Below are 19,463 nucleotides of genomic sequence, written 5' to 3'. Positions count from 1 at the left end.
TTTCTTGCTTTGAATGAATGATCTCAGGGAGAACACTAAGATTTTCCTTTCAAAAACGTTATGTTACAGACATTCCTTTATGATAAACCTACCTTAATAACAGGTATAAAAGCTGATTAGGTCTGATATGACAGTTATGAGTGTAATCTAACTATGTATGTAACACTTCAATGTAAAAAACTGCTTGAGACTGATCTCTTACCGTGAATTTCCCCAACGATCGCCTTACAGTTTTTTTTTTTTTTTTAAAAGACTTTTCTATCTAAGAAGGTGGATCTCAGAAAGCCTAATTGAGGAGAATATTGCATTGGTAAATTGCTCTGCTCGAGGCAACTGCCGCTGCTTCTTTTCCGATGTGAAAAACCTGAGTTCCAAATCACACTCGGCGTTTAAGGGCTTCCAGCAATAATTATGTCTGTGTAATGAGCAGCAGTCCTTAAAAGGGTCTGCTGTTTCCCCGCAATCTTTTCCGGGGCGAGCAGAGCCGTATCCACTGATAACCCGGCTGCCGAGGAACTGAGCAGAGCCGGCTCCAAACTTCTCAGCTGTTGACAGGCTTGACTTGCTGAGAACACTGGTTAAATATAGCACACGCGAGCTCAGCTCCTCGACAAAGTCATAGCTCTGACAGCGCTGTGAAGGGAGCAGAAGACGAGAAACCTAATCTCAGAAACCCAACAACACCTAGCAACAGTTGAAAAAACTTTTAAACAAAAGTCTGGGTGGGAGAGATACAACAGCCTCCAATTGCTGCTGATCGGGATTTCAGGGAGAAGGAGCCGCTTTCCTTTCTCTACTACCCCGTTTCCTGCATGACTTCAGCTATTGGCTAGTCCTAGGAAAGAAAGTGGGAAAAGCTTTTTCCTCTGTATTCTTTTGGGCTGGATGGTTTTCCAGGACTCCAGTCTCTCCTGGGCTGTGGGGCAAGCCCCTGGGTTCTTCAAAGGATAAGCTCCCTCCGTAAAGGACGTACCTTTGGTTTAGACGAGCTGCCTGCCAGTCAGGTAAGACCGAAATGCACAGCTACTTAACTCTCTTAAGAAATTTCTGCTTCCACAAGAAGAGAACTCTCTCGGAATCTGTGTTGTCTGTTTCCTTTGAGTCTCACTGTTCCACTACCTGATAACACATTTGAAACTGAGGACAATCCCTGCATTATTTTTTAAAGAATCAGAAAGTCATCTCTTTCTCAGAATTACCCGATCGCTTTTTAAGCACGAGGATTGTTAACGATGCTTTAATAGCCATCAAGGTATTTCTGCCAAGTTATCATTTTCTGGCAGGTCAAAGAAATCTGACAAAGGGCAACTGCACAGTCCTTTCACAGTGAGGATGGCTAACCAATGGAGGGGATATTTTCCCTGGAAGCAAAAGCACTTCCATGTAATGAGACTCGCTGAGCAGCTCGTGTGGTAAATGAGAGGGAAGTCCTGCGTGTGTTTCTGTTGCCGTCCTTTCGCCTGGCTGCCGCTTCCCCCTTGCCCGCGTCTCTGATTTCACTGGTACACCTCGTGCTGGTTCTGACCTGGTTACATGACAGTCACCCCAAGCGCTTCTGACTAGGCACAAGATATGCCTGGTTTCAAATCACTGCTTTTGCAGTTGTTGAATATAAACTATGCAGGAGAATGTTATTTTGTGGGTGTGGTTTTTGAGTAATTGCTTGTATACAGATAAGATAGATCCTGATTTTTAAAACTCACATTGAGTGTGTTAGAAAAATTCTTTCTTAAGTTGCACATATTGGAGTATGAATGTGTTCACCCTAGTGTGAAGGGCATCCTCTTTTCATCCGTTGTATTTTCTCTACTTTAGGAGTTTCCCAGCAGTTTTATCAGAATTGCTTAGAGTGATCAATATCACACTGCCTCTGAAAAAAGTTATGGCTGCACATTGACGACATGGTTAGTTGGTAACTAGTGTCTGTAGTTGGGTTGGATTTGCATAAGAAGTTTGTTCCTCTGGGTGAACATGATTGTTTGAATGAATATTCTAAACCAAGGATAACTTCAAAGAAGACACAAATGAACATTTTAAAAACCATTTGAGTCTATTTTGTCAACTTTAAAGAAATAATTTACCCAAGGCCAGTTTTGAACACACTGTTGACCGGAATGTATCAACTCTTCCAGTAAATGTTCCCATTTAAAGAAAAACTAGTTAAAGGTTATATATCGTATGCTGGGAAAAATGAAACAGTACATCATTTCAGTATGCATTATATTTCATGACTCTGATTGTGCTGTTAGTTTACAAAGTAAATGCAGCTAATCATGTATAATGAATGTAACAGTGCAAAATGCACTCTGTGGAAACTTGGAGTCAGAGAATGAAACTTCTAATACTTCAGTGGAGATGCAGCATCTTTGTCTTTAAAGAGTTTTGAAAAATCTGAAGTAAAATGCTTTACATTTTTCTTGTTTTTATCTTAGGAAGGGTCACACCGTTGGCTTACAAATGTATGTGTACTGCCAAAATCTGCCATTAGTAGATTTTGGAGGCGGGTAATTTCTTTTGGAGTTAGTGGAACCGTGTGAGGATAACAGTGCAGCATTTGGCCCTGAGTAAAAGCCATGTTTCCTGATGGACTGAGTTTTGAGTGTCACTGTCTTCATGACTGTAAGTTTACCCTTGAGAATCAACAATAGCTCAGGTAGAGCACGTGCGTTCCTCCAGTATATGCACAATCAGCTGCATAGGTTGTGTTCTCTTGTTCACTCAAGTTCACATTTCCGTGTTATTTTGGAGTCGTCCCTTCCCCCTTCACCATAAGAGATTCCACTGCTGTGTCTCCACCACCGTAAGCTCTGTTCCCTTCATGCTGGGTCTGGTTTGTATCATGACGGTTCTGCTCCACCCCGCGTTACCAGGCAAATCACCTTGCACATGTTGTTGTTTAGTCGCTAAGTTGTGCCTTTGACTCTTTTCCACCCCATGGACTGTAGTCCACTAAACTCCCCTGTACATGAGATTTCCCAGGCAAGAATACTGGAGTGGGTTGTCATCTCCTTCTACAGGGGATTTTCCCAACCCAGGGATCGAACCTGCATCTCCTGCTTGGCAGGTGGATTCTTAACCCCTGAGCTACGTGGGAAGCCCCCCACTACCCCATGACTGTGGGGTTAATTTTCCTTTGCTTGTCTCTTCTACTCCTCAGTTATCTTCTTCGGCTTCTAGTTGCTGCCAAACACCTAGGCTGGGTATTTTGAAAACCTTCCATCATCTGGCACGTACTTAACTTTTCCAGTCTCAGCTCCCACTACTCAACAACAAATGTCCCTCTGCTTCAGATAGGTCAGATTTTGGGCCCTTCTCCAAACACCTGCATACTGAGCATTTCAGTGCCCCACCTCTGCCCATTTTGTGCCCTCCTGCCTGGAACACGTTTCCTCCTCTTTCCTGAAGAAACTGTCCACTATTTAAAACTCACCACAGTGGCTTCCCCTTTCACGGTGATTTCCTGGACCATACCTTTTAGAATTGATTCCCTCTTAGTTTGGATCTTTTGGTGCTTTATTAGAATTAAGGTCTTTTGGAGTGGGGTTTGGGTTTCCCAGGTGGCCCAGAGGGTAAAGAATCCACCTGCAATGCAGGAGATGTGGGTTCAATCCCTGGGTTGGGAAGATCCCCTGGAAGAGGGCATGGCAACCCACTCTAGTATTCTTGCCTGGAGAATCCCCATGGACAGAGGAGTCTGGCAGGCTACAGTACATAGGGTCGCAAAGAATCAGACAGGACTGAAGTATCTGAGTACGCATGCACCCACAGAATGGGGTTTACCTCTTTAAATTCAGAGCAATTTTATGAAAGCGACTAGGTACAAGGCATTATCCTAAACACCCTTTGGCTCTGAAGCTGTTCCATGCCATGCATCTTGTAGATGTTCTACGAACAGTTTTGGCTCTGGATTTCTAATGATGAGCATGAGAGAACATATAGATTAGTATAAAATTAAGACAAGCAACTATAAATGCAGTTAATAGCTTTTTATCTCAAAAATTTCTCAAGAAAGGTCTTCATAGTTTAACAAGCACAGAAAAATTACAAGTGATTGTAACTATGCTCATGTACTAGATTGTGGAGATAATGTACATCTCAAGAAGGAAATAGGAAGGGGGACATATAAAGACTATATACACACACATATATGTAAATATACATGCGTCTCCTGTGTATACACCTAGACTTCAAAATACTGTAACTTGTATACTTTTATCATCTTTTAGTACTAGATTCTATTTATAGTTACTTTTGGCACTATTCATTTAAATCATAATTCCTTCCATCTGTGGATCATTATGAATTAAAATCTGGCCTTGAACATTAAAATGTTTAAATATCATGATTTTGAACCCTTTTTTTTCTGTGTTCACCAAAAGAAAAGCATTCTCTTTATATTTTGAGATAACCAAGGAGGTTATCTTAAAATTGCTCTTTTAAATGGGTGTTCAGCAAGAACCACTGTGGGATTTTCCTAATGAAATTTATGAAGTAGTTAATATATTCATTTAACAATGATTTCTTGGTGGTTATGATTTTTACTTATTCTTTTATTTATTTATTTGGCTGCACTGGGTCTTAGTTGAGGCATGGGAGATCTTTAGTAGTGGCATGTAGGATCTAGTTCCCTGACCAGGGGTTGAACTCAAGCCCCCTGCATTGGAAATGCAGAGTCTGGGCCACTGGACCACCAGGGAAGTCCCTTACTTATTCTTTAGAAGTGAAACTTTGTGGTAAAATATACATTCTAAACTAATGCTAATTATCTTTTTTGAAAGATGAGCATTTCTTCACAAAACAGGTGCCCTAAGAAACAGGATTTTATAGAGCTGTTTAATCAACATTTTCACTTATTTGTCTCCTAACATGTACATTTTAAAAAAGCAGCATCATGGGAAATGAATGGTAAGCTTAGGTTGAGATCTATTAATATTTCAGCAAAAAAAGTTTAAAATTGGTAACACCTTATTAGAAAAATAATATTTAAAAACCTGCAACATACATTTGTTTATAAATTAATTATTTTAAGATATACAGTAATAGAATAAAAGCTAAGCTAATAAAATGCATTTTGTTTCCTTAAAAAAAATATGTTTTTTTTCCTTACACTGTGTCTGAGTTGAAGAGGTAACAGAAAGGTTATGTCATGGACATGGAGGAGACAGGAAAGGCTAACTGCATAGGGAAGTCAGATGGCCTGGATTCAGATTTCAGCTCACCATAACCCTGGGCAAATTACCCCCTGTGCCTCAGTTTCCTCATCTGTAAAATGGGAATAATAATGCTATTTTCCTCAAAGAGTTATTTGGAAAATTAAATGAGTTAATAAAACTTATAGTTTCCCAGTACTTTTCAATAAATTTAAGTTATTCTTTCTCTATTACTATGCCTTAAATATATTTATCATTTGTTTTATTCTTTCTTGCACATGAAGTTCTTAGATGCAGACCCTCTGTAAAATCAAACTGGTGATCATAGGAAAGGTTAGGGACATATTTCGTGGCTGGGTATTCTAAGAAGACATAATTTGAGCGCAAGCCAATAGTTTAGTATGGAATTTATATTTCAGTCCCTCCCTTATCACTCAGCAGTGTGCTGTCTTATAGAATTATTACTAAGAAAGCCAAGAAATCACCCACAGCATAGACGGTTCCCTGGTTTCTATATTTGCAGTTGGAGATAAAGTATGTTTATACATAGAGTTTGGGTGTCTCTTTTATAGCCAACTATGCTTGGTAATGTATGTAAGGGAGACTTCCTCCTTCAAGGAGGGATATATTATTAAATTTATCACTCTCTGTTTATTCCTTTAGATGTTTTGTTTTACTAACCTAGTAACAGATAAAAATGAAAAGACTGAAAAGGTCATTTTACACTACCTTCAACCTCACCAAATACAAGTGAATTCTTGCTATTCATTGCCCTTAATCCTAGTCATTCTTCTTAAACATGACAAGAAAGTATATTCCAAGGCAAAAAAACAGTGTTCCATCATAAAGATGTACAAGTATCTTAGGGGCTGCTTATTATTATATGTATTTAACTTAACCAAAAATATATGAAGCACTCTTATAAGTAGAGAGGTTTCTTAGTAACTTTAGTGCCAACAAACCTTATGCAGGGTACTTACAGTTTAGACCTATCCATTTAACTTTATTTTTTGTGATCAAAAGGATGAGTTTCTAAAAGATAAAGCAAACTGAATTCCAGAATGATCATTCTGTAATGAAGACCTTGTTTTAGAAAGAAAAAAAAAAGAAAGGAAGGAAAGAAAAGGAAGGAAATAATAAAAGAAATTTCCTAGCTTTTTAGAATCCATTATAATGATTCTAGAGCAAAAATACGGGAACCTCAGGAAAATATACTGGATCATGTTCTTCTTTTCCCTTAAATGGTCAGTCCTACTTTCTAGCTATTCAGAGAGGAGATAAGGCTGCAGGCAGAATACAGCTTTCCTCATGGTGGCAGCTAAGGCAGTGCAATTTCCAAGGCTAGGCAGCGGGTTGTGTAAGAACTTAGAATTAGGAAAGTCCAACATGAATTAGGCAGCTCTAGTTGGCTTTTGACCAGCTGATTGCAGAACTTGAGAAACTCCCAGCAAAGAGATGAAGAAACACAATATTAACCAGCACTCTGGTCCCCGAGAGCTTTGTTTAAGCCACAGCAGCACTGAAAAGTCAAGAGAAGGTTGGTGTTGTGTTTCCTTTTTGGGAAATAGTGTCAACGTGCATAATATTGTGTGATTTATGTGTTCCCGAGGTCTGTGAAAGACAGACTTTAAAAAGAATTTTTAAAGCTAATGTGGAATTTATCTCAAGTGGTCTGACTTTCATTGAGCCCTTAAGGTTTAGGGACTTTTTTGTTTTTGTTTAAATGCTGTCATCCACCACCTTCACCAAAACATAGATGAGGACGATTTTTGCTTCACTGGCCAAAGACCTTCTATGTCTACACTTGAAAGTAGTCTATTTTTTCTTTTTCAATAATTGTAATTGCAATCTTTCAGTCTTTCCAAGTTACTTTGAAATAGTGAATTATCTGTCACTTATCTCTGTAAGGAAACGGTGGAAAAAAGCCATGAAATGGACATATCAGAGTTGGCCAAATGCATTCTTTAAAAAATAATTTGCTACAGATTTAAAACCAAAAGACAATTTGATTGAAAACAGTAGACTACTGACATCACCAAGACAATCAAGTTACTGCCAACTTGCCTTGTTTATCTAAAAGATCTTTGCAAAAATAAGGTCCCCCCCTCCCCAACCCTGACATACACATGAGTCATAGACAATACAATAATAGGGATAAATGAACTTTATTTTTCTTTATATCTCTTTAATACACTTATGTCTTCAGTAACTCATTTTAGGGCCTGCTTCTTTGACTGAGGCACCACAGCACAACAGGAAAGGAAGAGGCATTGCTGAGTTCATAATGCTATTTCAGTGTCGCAGCCTAAGTACCTGAGGAAATGACACCCCGGGCCTGTATTTGGAGCCTTGCAGTTACTGTGACGACAAGACACACTAAAGGAAAACAAAGATGGTCTGCCTGCCAGCGCAAGCCGGGAAGACTTCTGCCAGCTCAGATTTTTCCTAATTATTCTATAAGTCTTGAAATGTGACACTGGAGATATTCAAGGCTCTTTGTGTTTCATTAACTGTTTAGTGAGTGACACATGCTTCAAGAGCAGCCTGGAATTTGGATGAGGGAGTGGCCTTTACACACAAGCTTGACTTTCACATGCTGTCTTGATAGAGCTCATCCTCTGGTTTGGACACCACCAGGCCAGTTGCTTGGGTCCCAGCCTGTTGTTTGGCCCTCAAGGAAGCCAGCTGCTTTGGTAGAATTCACTCCTCGGGGGCCCCTCAACTTTGGTGACAAATCCCCACCTTCCATATTCTGTTCATTCCATAGATAGTTGCCCAGGATGCCAGGTGTTCCAACTAATGACTGGGACATCTGAATCCCAATTGTTTTATAGTGATATAAAAGATAATATAATGATAATAATAGGTACTTTTTAATATAGGTTATCTACATAATGTTTTATTAGAGCTGTGCATAATTGTTTAGTATACATAAATGATGATAATAATAGCAAACACTGGAGATTATTCTGTGCCAGGCATTTTGGATGATTTTATTTACTTCTCAAAACAATCTGATGAGGCACTATTTTTATCTCTTGTTTTGTGGATTATAAAAATTAGGTTTATAGATGACAAGTAACTGGGCAGTAGAGTTGAGATTCAAACCTGAGCAATTTGCCTTTATTTAGTTGTAAAGGAGGCAGTTGTTCAAGGAGGACCTCTACTTCAATGACTGTGAGGCTGGAGCAGTTTACCTAAGACTGGGACTTGAACCCAGCCCAAAACGCATAGTAATGAAGCTCGGGTTCTTGATGTCTTATCACAGAAAGAATTCAGTGAGAAACAAAGTGATAGGTAAGAAGTAGATTTATTCAGAGAGAAACACACTCCACAGGCCGAGTGTGGGCCATCGCAGAGGGCAAGTACAAGGCTGTGAAATGTGATGTGGTTAGTTTTTATGGGCTGGGTAATTTCATAGGCTAAAGAGTGGGAGGATTATTCCAATTATTTTGGGGACGGGGTGGAGGTGTCCAGGAATTGGGCCACTGCCCACTTTTTTGGTCCTTTGATGGTGCCTTGGAACTGTCATGGCACCTCTGGGTATGTCATTTAGCTTTGCTTATTGAGTGAGGATCAAGGTCTGGTCGACATTGACTTGTCTACCATCTTAGACTCATTTGATTCTAATTGTTTTATGTTGTGTTCTTGGTCTATGTCATTCTTTCAGAAGTTATGCCCTGCCCTCTTTCCTCCTGTTTTAAGAGGTTTTGGTGAGAGGTGTAGAATGTGACCCTATAGGGGGTCAGCTGCCCCTGCAGTCTGAAGTCACGAAGGACAAAGAACAAAGAGACTCAAGGTTGAAAGTCCATTTGGGGCTCTTCTCCTGGGTCCTGAAGTGGAGCCAGAAGCTGCAGTGGCCAGTGGAATTGGGCAGCCCAAGAGGAGATAGGCCTGGGGTCTTTGGAACACAGAAACTCTTATTCCAGTGGCGATGGCACAATGCAGTGTTCAGCTTCTACACTGCTGAGATGATTCTCTGAAAGAGGAGGCCTTGGAACGTTTGATTTTATGATCTATTATGTGTGCTATTGTAGCTAAATCCTTTGATGCTGTTGGAGGTTTTGGTATACTGTTGCTCCTGTTGACAAGTTAGAACTCCACCTTCTTTTGTCATGAAATGCTCTGCAGATCTCTGTCTTGGTCATGGGCATTCCATTTGTTAAGTGGTGCAAGAGAGAGTCCTGCAACATACTTATTCCAGCTGCTGGTAGCAGTAATTCTGGAAGAAGCCTTTGGTGGTTTGTGTAAGTTGGTTGGGGGAGACAATGAGGAAGGGGACAGAAAGTCTCATTCTGTATAAGATCTCTTGTGCATGCTAAGTCACTTCAGTCATGTCCAGCTCTTGGTGACCCTATGGACTGTAGCCCACCAGGCTCCTCTGTCCATGGAATTCTCTAGGCAAGACTACTAGAGTGGGTTGCCATGCTCTCCTCGAGGGAATCTTCCTGAACCAGGGATCAAACTGGCATCTCTTATGTCTCCTGCATTGGCAGGTGTATTCTTTACCTCTAGTGCCACCTGGGAAGCCCATAAGAGCTCTTATTGGCTCCCAATGACTTTGTTTAGGTAATGAGTTGTCAATCCGGCAGCATGCTGTTCCTTCTGAAAACCAGAGAACTTGCTATAGTTTAAGGAAAATTACCTGATATCTTGCAGTCAGTGGTTTGTTACAGTGGAACAATGGTATGAGATGTTTTATTGGTTATTCTGTTTAATTCCTTTATCTTTATTAAAACCAAAAGTTACCTGAAAGTAGTACAACACTGTAAATCAATTATACCCCAATAAAAATTAAAACAATAAAACCAGGAGTTAAAAATGATGCTAAAAATCTGACTATCTGGATAGAATTGGAAATTTTGAGTTTATATTTGCTTGTATGGCACTTAACTTTTGCATTGTCTCAAGTATTAATAAAAGGAGAGCAGTTCTAATACAGTTTTCATGGAAAGGATAATGCTTTGCATTTTCTTATGCCAGTGGCCATAAATACTCTACTTTTTCAGTGTATCAAATATTGTAGGTGATGGGATTGAATATCCCAGGAATGTGAATGTTTCATGTGAAGTAAACATATAACAGAGTGTGTTCCTAGCGTCATGAGAAGTTCTATTCTATGAATTACAAACAGCATCTTGTCACAACTATGCTAGCACACCCCAGCCCCTGCTCCTACTTGTTCAGTACTGGTCAGCACACAGGACTTGTGCACTACTTACTTGACAGGCTAAACATCTGAAGCAAATACACTCTTTGCTCTGTGGCAGGGACCTAGTTAATCCAAAAAGGCAGTGATATATTTCATCAAGGTGCTCTTTTTCATTCACATGATCTCTCCTGACTTTCTTACAACAAACCAAGAATTTCCCTTTTGTCCTCCCTGTCTTTATGTAAAAAGGTGTAACAGTGTCAAAGGAGGGAAAGAATTAGTGCTTATATCCTTTGAAGAAAATGCGCTTTACTGGTGGGCTTCTGGAAGTACTTTTTTTCCCTCATTCAATTATTCTAAATTCCTCCTGGCACCCAAACTGCCTGATAGTTAAGACATTCTGTGAGGCTTCTAGCTCTCTCAGCACTGCCACACCTGGTCTGATTTTGAGCAGGAACTGGGGGCTCTGAGTCTCAGATTGTTGATGATTATACAGCTTAGGTCCTGGAGTCACCCATACCAAAGAGAGTGGAAACCTCTAGACCCTGAGCTCCCTTGGGGTCATCAGGCCATCGAGTCTGCAGTCCCAAATGCTCTTGGTCCAGCAGAATCACTTGGGATGCCTGGAAAGTGCAGGTGTCCAGGCAGAGCCCCAGAGGTTCTGATTCAAGGTAACCTGAGTGGGCGCCCAAGTACAGACCTATTTTAGAAGCTTTTATGTGATTTGAATGTACATCCAGGGTTGAGAACCAGTTATCTAGCACAGTCTTTTCATTTTAAAGAAGAAGGTATTAGGAAGAGGAAAGAGAGGTCACTTGGTGGAAATTACAGAGTCGTAGGCTATTAACTTTTCTATCACATGATCATAATAAACAACAAAGTAGCTGATATTTAATGAGTGTGTTCTATACATTAGGCACTAACAAGGCAGATATGAGGTAGATATCCATATGTGCTACATTCTACAGATGAGGATGCTGAGGGAACCGCCCAAGGACCTCCAACAAGCAGGTGGTGGATCTGTGATTTGAGTCCAGGCAACTGGACTCCTCAGCTTGTGCTCTTAATCTTTTAATCACTTTGCTGTTCTGGAGCCAACTCTGAGAATGTAAGGTGTTGAACGGCAGCTGCTTCCCTGTTTCAGCATCAGGGGTCTTGTGGCAGCTGGCCTTGGTGTTCTGAGTCCCACTAATTGGTCTGCTGCTTGACTAGAGATTGGATTCTTGCATTCTTTATTTTCTCAGTAAGTGGGCCAGTTGGAGGCAACCCATTCTCTTAGGGACTGTTCCAATGTATTCCATTTTCCCCAATAACTGTTTCTTTTATTCTGTCTTTCTTTTGCAGACCAATATAATATTTTCTGTCTTAACTTCGGACACATAGTTTTTACCTTTCCGTGGAAATTCTAACCGCAGACTTTACTTTCTTGTTCAGACCTTGACTTTCCCCCTAATGCTGTGAGTTTGGCTGTGTTCACTGTTTTCCCTGGGATTCCCCCAGTCTGGACTTTCATACCACCCCCTAACTTCTCATGACATCAACAACAGGAAGGGATTAATCATTTCACTTCTATAGCAGCAGGTGTGTTGGAAACAAGCTGGTCTTTCCCATGGAACTGATTGGCTGGAGGGTCATTGTATTCCAAAGACCTCTTGAAATCTACATTTTTAGGTCATATATATGGAATTAATTTTCTGATTGATTCTGTAAGTTTGAAATTCTATAGAGGAGGCTTTTTCAAACCTTGGGGAAAATCTATATGCATTGTCTGTTAAATGAATTTTACCAAGTTGAAAATCACCAATGGCAAATACTGTAGCACCTATTTCTCAGAGCAATAGGAACTCAACAAAAAGTGGAGATTTATTAAAAATAGTCCATGATAAATATTTACATGTAAATTTAAAACACTAATGTGATAAATAGATTTAGGTATGACTGGGAACTCTTTTTAGTACATGGCACAAAACAAGTGCTCAATAAGGTATATCTGTTAAATGTCATGGATTTGAGGAATAAACATTACTGAACAGTTTTGATCAGTAATTGGATGGAGCATAATTTTTATAAAAACATGAGAATAACAATCTGTGACCAAGCTTGTTTATTTCTTTACGTCTAAACCTTTAATGGCCACATATTGTTTTTATTACAAGTTAAAAATCAACAGACATCTTAAATGTTCATTAGCACGTCAGAGAATAATGAATCCTTAACTGAGTGGGAGCGAAGCTGGACTCTGTAGCTGTGATTAGCATGATATGTGTGTATTTCCAACAGCAGACTAGAACTCTTACTTTAAAAGTAGTGGCATGTTGTGAAGTAATTAGCCTCCAACTAATTAAAAAAATAAAATAAAATAAAGCTCCTCTAAAAAAAAAAAAGAAAGAAAAATAAGAGTAGTGGCATAAGACCTAACTATCAATGCAAGTCTAATAGTTCCTCATCTCTTCACTCATGTGCTGCAAAACTCATTAAAAAAAAAAAACAACAAAAACACAACTGGGCTCTTATTTGGTTTATTAGCTGGAAATGTTCTCATCCTCGGAAATCTATTTTGGAGTCAGCATTGCTCCCCTCCCCTACAAGTGGTAAAGCAGCAGCTGCCATTTAATTGATGTTCTGCTGACAGCTCCAGCTGATGGATACCACTGAAGTTCTCTACAGCATCAATACTCTCTGCATTACCCCAAGAAGAAATATTGATTATAGTTGCCTGATTTTGCCTTATTTCACCATAACTTTCTTTCCTGCACGACTTACTCCAAATTCCAATGATGCTGTTATTTACATCACCATTCACATCTTCCAGGGAATAAGGTCCCAGCGGAACACATGTGTTCCTGGTGATGTATTGCAATGGAATCTCCCCAAAACGAACACGTGAAATGTTGAGCTCAAAAAGAGGCGAGGACTAGGGGGAAAACCAGATGAAAGTGACTTGTGGCTTCCCAGAAAGTGAACAGTTTTGTCCTTTTGAGAGAGAGATTAGAGGGAAAAAAAGAGCTTTTGTTTTTCCACATAGTATGAATGTATGGCTAAAAATCCTACAATTTGATTTATATCTGGATTATTATCCTGATTTCTGTTCTCAGAAGTTTCATAGGAGTTAGACTTCAACAGTGCTATCATTGCTATTGTGTGGCAGGGCTTCCCAGGTGGTGCTGGTGGTAAAGAACCCACCTGCTGATGCAGGAGACATAAGAGATATGAGTTCCATCCCTGAGTTGGAAAGATCCCCTGGATGGGATGGCAACCCATTCCAGTATTCCTGACTGGAGAATCCCATGGACAGAGGAGCCTGGCGGGCTACTATGGTTCACAGGGTCGCAAAGAGTTGGACACAACTGAAGCAACTTGCTTAGTAGCTCAGTCATGTCCACCTCTTTGCGACCCCATGGACTGAAGCCCTCCAGGCTTCTCCGTCCATGGGATTCTCCAGGCAAGAATACTGGAATGGGTTGCCATGCCCTCCTCCAGGAGATCCTATTCTTGCCTAGAGAATGCCATGGACAGAGGAACCTGGAGGGCTTCAGTCCACAGAGTTGCGAAGAGTTGTGTAGCATGCATTGTGTGCAATTAAAAGGATTTGGGCTGTATGAAAGCAACTGATCTGGAAGTGAGAGGCACACAATCTGCTCATCCTGAAGAACATATCTTAGTCTCCATCAGACAAGGCCTATACATGTAGCTAACTGAGAACAGGTAGAACACAGGTTCCAAATTGTGTGGCTTTAAATGACAAGGAGTTCAAGCTGACTCCTGGCATCTGAGGATCTAACCTGAGGTTATGGGGTGTCCTGGTAGGCAGGTGGGGCAAGCCTTTCAGCAGGACTGGGGAAGAAAGCAGCGACGTGGGGTTCAGGGACAGAATCATCGTGGAGGAGGAGCCGTCCTAGAGACTCTGATGCAATGTTGGAACAATTAAGATGATGCTAAATTCCAGAGTCCTGGGGTGGAGCTCTTTGTATCCCTCCTGCTTCACATTCAGTTTGTAGTGTTCACCCATTCACTAAATATTACTGAAATTTGCCTGTGTCAGGGACTGAGGGATTGGGTACAATGGTGAAGAGCATATGATCGCTACTCTCTAACTGGGTTCCAGGTAAAACCAATGGCAATTTCAATGCCAGATGACTAGGGAGTGAAGGGGATGGTGGGAGCACTCACCTGGTTTTGGGTGGTGAGTAATTGACTCAGAGATCATAGATGGGGGTGATAAAGTGACTCTTGCTGTGAGGAAAGGGGACCCTAGAGGCTGAAAGCAAAATAGGGACTGACAAACAAGGTCTAAGGGAAGGCAGAGGAAATGAATGTGACTGAAAGGCTCAATAACTGATTTGTTTCAACAAGTCCACATAGCTTTACAAATGGTGGGGTGCTTATAAGTTGCATTCTTTCCATGTATATGATAATTTTAATGTTTTTAAGAATAGTGTGATAAAGAGGATGCACACATTTTCATCACACTTAAAATGTTGTGGCCATAATATGCCAGCCAAATATGCATCTTGTGGGCTAGAAAATTCTTGATGCTCAACACCACCTACACCCTGAGCATTCTTTCAAAGCAGTGACCAATCTTAATGGGAGTTCCCTGGCAGTCCAGTGGTTAGAACACTGTGCTCTCAACGCCGAGGGGTGGGCTCAATCTCTGGTCTTAGAACTAAGATCCTATAAACTGCATGGTTGAAAAAAAAAATAGCAGTGGCTAATCTTAATAAGTCTAAAAGGGAGCGATGGATATTTCCTATAAAATTATTTGCTTTAGGGCTTTCACAAGTTTGTGCACTTTGAAAAATACTTACATATATTCAGCACTTCACTTCAAGTGCCTAACTGCTGTTGGAGCAAGAATCTTGTGTGAATAGCCAGGAAATTTTTGAAGTACAAGTTGGGAGCATTGCCTTACCACATAATAAAATGAATTTTGAAACCACACTCATTAAAAACACTTTGGTAGTGGTGTCAGAATAAGTTCACATCAGATGAGGAGATCAAAGGAAAACAGTCAGAACTCCAAAAACCTGTATATAAAGAGTTTAGTGTTGGAAAGGAGAGGCATTTCAAATCAGAAAAGAAAATTTGGATTTTTCAGACAAAGGGGTTGAATGAAATAACTGGGAAAAAAATGAAATGAAATCTCTATGTTACCCTTTATACCAAAATACATACCAAAATACACTTAAATTCACCAGAAATTTACAATTGAGAGTGAAATACTTGAAAAAAATATATATATAGATGAGATCAGATAGAACTTCCTACACAGGGCGAAAAAAGCAGTAAAGCAAAAGACTGAAATATTTTACTCCTTAAAGCAGAGTGAAAACTATTATGTAGAAAAAAAAGCACCTCATGAACAAAAACAATTAAGAACAAATATCCTTAATATAAAGAGCTCTTTTACATGAACAAAGCAAAAGAGACACAACAAAAGAAAAATGGACAAATGGCATAAGTAAACAATTTTTAATAAATGTGTGAAAGTGAACCTCATTGATAATTAAAAATGCAAATGAAAAGAAAATAGTATTATTTCAACCAACGGATTGACAAAGACACAACAGAATCTGATACCTGTTTGGTGAGGGTGTGAGGAAGTAGTCACTATGGAATGCTGGTGAGAAAATCAACTAGGGCAAGCTTCCTGAAAGGCAATTTGACAGTATGTGGTAAAAATCTTAATAATCAGAAAAAAAAATACGGCCATTTCCATTTTGAAAAATAGGAGTCCAAACACATGTGATGCTTTTGAGAATGCATTGTTTTCTTTTCCTCCTATTGTTCTCAAATATTGCCTACTGACTTCTAAAACCTTGGCAGACCTAGAGGCTCTTATTATAAAGAAAAGCCCACATATTTCTTTCTTGATAGCTCGATTGGATTTCCTAGGAGGGATCTTACTCATTAGAACTGTGGAAACAAGACTGCCTAATCACAGAAGTCCATTCTGCCTAATCACTGAAGTGCCAAGAACATCTTGATGGCTGTGTATTTCCTGAGTAATGTTATTATCAAAACAGAAGCTAATATCCAAAATGGACACAATTGCCTGGATCGTGAGAGTGGTGGACCAAGAGACAAGTAGATAAAACAGAGAGCTAGAGGAAGGAATCCTTGCCTTTGATCATGGCATAAATCTGCTCAAGCTCATTAGAATTATAGGATTAAACTGATCCAGGAAAGGGATACTAAGGCTCAAGTTTTGGGCAATCTGCTAAGCTCATGAATTACTCTGAAAAAAATTTTTACCATAATATTTTTAGATACTGATTGATGCTAAGAGATGATTGACTCAACTGCTTTTTATGAAATGAGGAAACTGAGGCCAGAAAGTTTATCTTTCTCGAAGTCATGTGCTGTTCTTAGTCGCTCAGTCCTGTCCGACTCTCTGTGACCTCATGGCCTGCAGCCCGCCAGGCTCCTTGTCCATGGGGATTCTCCAGGCAGGAATACTGGAGTGAGTTGCCATGCCCTTTTTCCAGGGGATCTTCGCACCCAAGGGGTCAAACCCAGGTCTCCCACATTGCAGGGATTCTTTACCGTCTGAGCCACCAGGGAAGCTAAAGTCATATAGCTTGTTAATTCAGATACAAGAATTCATAGACAAGCCAAGCACTGTGCTGCTTATCTTCCTGGAATCCAGAACATTATAGGTCTTGGGTTAATTCCCAAGATACTTGTTGGGTTTCAACAAGTGGTTTCTCTGTCTCATCCTGCCTCTGGCACTCCAGATGTTGGGTGTTTTGGAAGACCAACAGCTCTCTCTTCGTCAGTGCTGCCTGTTATTCCAGGGGATGGAGGGAAGCTAGTTGGAGAGTGGTTTGTGGTGTGCATGTACCCTGAGAGGGGTCTCGTGAGGGTGGTACGTGGTCCTGGGGTGCACAGCGGTTTCTCACTGGTCTGAGAGCAGGAACATTTTGTGAACACGAAGGGAGCGGCGATGTGAGTAAAACCACACCCAGACCTTCTGTGCTAACATTTCTGTGCTTTGTTCTGGGGAAGTCCTTTTATGGAGAAAGCCACTTCTGAAAGATCTCCCAGAGTGAAGGGAGGCAGTAAGCATTTCACGCCGTCTGGTGTCGTTTGGTCTTACAGCAGATGTGCTGAGAGGAGAGGTGCTATGTCACTGTGGTGGTCCTTCTGAGTGTTCTTTCCCGTACATTGGGCACAAGTGAATGAGTCCCCTTTACTTCTTTCATACCCACAGATAAAGTGAGCCTACACATTATATATAATTCTGTTAATTAGAATGTAAGTGTGAATAATAGCACAATTATGTTGAATCTCCAACTTCTATTTGGTGATTTAACTAGCAATGCATTATTCAATGAGTTCATCACTTCTCCTTTTGTAGCTCTCCTTTCTTTGAAAGTGAAGTCGCAAAAGTCTGTTCTATACATCTGTGTCTCTTTTTCCGTCTTGCATATAGGGTTATTGTTACCGTCTTTTTAAATTCCATATATATGCATTAGTATACTGTATTGGTGTTTATCTTTCTGGCTTACTTCATTCTGTATAATGGGCTCCAGTTTCATCCATCTCATTAGAACTGATTCAAATGTATTCTTTTTAATGGCTGAGTAATATTCCATTGTGTATATGTACCATAGCTTTCTTATCCATTCATCTGCTGATGGGTATCTAGGTTGCTTCATATAGCATCAAAACATGTATACTATCAAGTGTGAAACAGATCGCCAGTCCAGGTTGGATGCATGAGACAAGTGCTCAGGACTGGTGCACTGGGATGACCCAGAGGGATGGGATGGGGAGGAAGGTGGGAGGGGGTTTCAGAATGGGGAACACATGTAAATCCATGATTGATTCATGTTAATGTATGGCAAAAGCCACTATAATGTTATAAAGTAATTAGCCTCCAACTAATAAAAATAAATGGAAAAAAAAAAAAGAAAGTGAAGTTGCTCAGTCACGTCCTACTCTTTGTGACCCCATGGACTGTAGACCATCAGGCTCCTCCATCCATGGAATTTTCCAGGCAAGAGTACTGGAGTGGGTTGCCATTTCCCTCTCGAGGGGATCTTCCCGACCCACGGATTGAACCTGGGTCTCCGCACTGCAGGCAGACGCTTTACCACCTGAGCCACCACGGAAGCCCACTTTCTTTAAACAGCCGATACAAAGACATTCTCATGTCTGCTGCTGCTTTGTGTGTGTGTGTGTGTGTGGCTGCACCATGCAGCATGTGTGATCTGAGTTCCCCTGCCAGGGATTGAACCTGCATCCCCTGCACTGGAAGCAGAGTCTTAACCATCGGACCACCAGGGAAGTCACGTCTTTGTTTCCTTATCATCCCTCATACCCTCCCTTTCATACTTACACTCTGTGGGAATTCTGTTTCCTCTTTTTTCCCTCCCTATCTGGATTCAGACCCTAATGTGTATGACTTCTGTCCTCTCCTTCAATTTTCCATGCTTTCCTGGGCTTATGCTTCATTTGTTCCTCTTTATTTTCTTTTCAGAACCCTCTTTCTGTCATTTCTCCTGCTTCAGACAGTCTTAGAACATCTTTCAACATTAATATACATAAAAACTACATAAAACAAGACACTTTTATGAATGTTATAGAGAAAGTTGTTATTGCCAAAGAATAATTTTTGTCAATAATTAACCTTCAACCTCAAGATTTATTTTCCATTCCCATTCATTCTCTGAGAAATATCCATCCTGGAACTGGGAACTGCCATTTCTGCTAGATTGTGGTACAACAGAGCAGAGATTGAAGCACAAATTAGCACTCTATGTGGGAGGTCAGACTAGATGCTTGGGAACAAGGAGACAGTCTGACTTGACTGTCCTCTCAGTTTTTAGTGTTTGTTTTTCTATTCTGGAATTTGGTGACTTAAGGCGGAATAGTGTCTACTCCATTAACAGATTAGAAGAACATGGTGTAAGTTCAATGATTGTAAAGGGTGTTTAATATACCAAGAAAAGGTCAGAATCTTGGTTATGTAAAATCCTCAAATAAATTCCAGAAATTTTTCATGAGTGCTTTATTTAAAAGGAGAGTTATACATTGTGGATTTAAAATATGTATGTAGAGTATTCTTGAGAAAGTTCTATATAATGATGGTGTGTAATTGGTTTCCTTTACCCAACTTAGGTTCCTTACTAATTGTGGTCGATTTATTTGTTTAA

General features: G+C 40.2%; 1 protein-coding gene across 3 annotated transcripts in view; it reads left to right on the top strand.

The window, feature by feature from the left end:
- The first annotated feature begins 502 nt into the window (after nucleotides 1-502).
- Nucleotides 503-19,463, top strand: part of FILIP1 (filamin A interacting protein 1) — a 214,126-nt gene continuing 195,165 nt past the window's right edge. For 2 of the 3 annotated variants that reach the window (XM_043439716.1, XM_043439715.1), the window contains exon 1: nucleotides 503-1,004. The gene's annotated coding sequence lies outside the window, so the exon portion shown is untranslated. The remainder of the gene's footprint in view (nucleotides 1,005-19,463) is intronic. The other variant, XM_043439718.1, reaches the window with a different exon arrangement.

The sequence above is a fragment of the Cervus canadensis genome, chromosome 20 (assembly GCF_019320065.1).
Source record: "Cervus canadensis isolate Bull #8, Minnesota chromosome 20, ASM1932006v1, whole genome shotgun sequence".
NCBI classification, from domain to species: Eukaryota; Metazoa; Chordata; class Mammalia; order Artiodactyla; family Cervidae; genus Cervus; species Cervus canadensis.
Note: the sequence above shows the minus strand (reverse complement) of the source record. Positions and strands in the feature narration are given on the sequence as shown.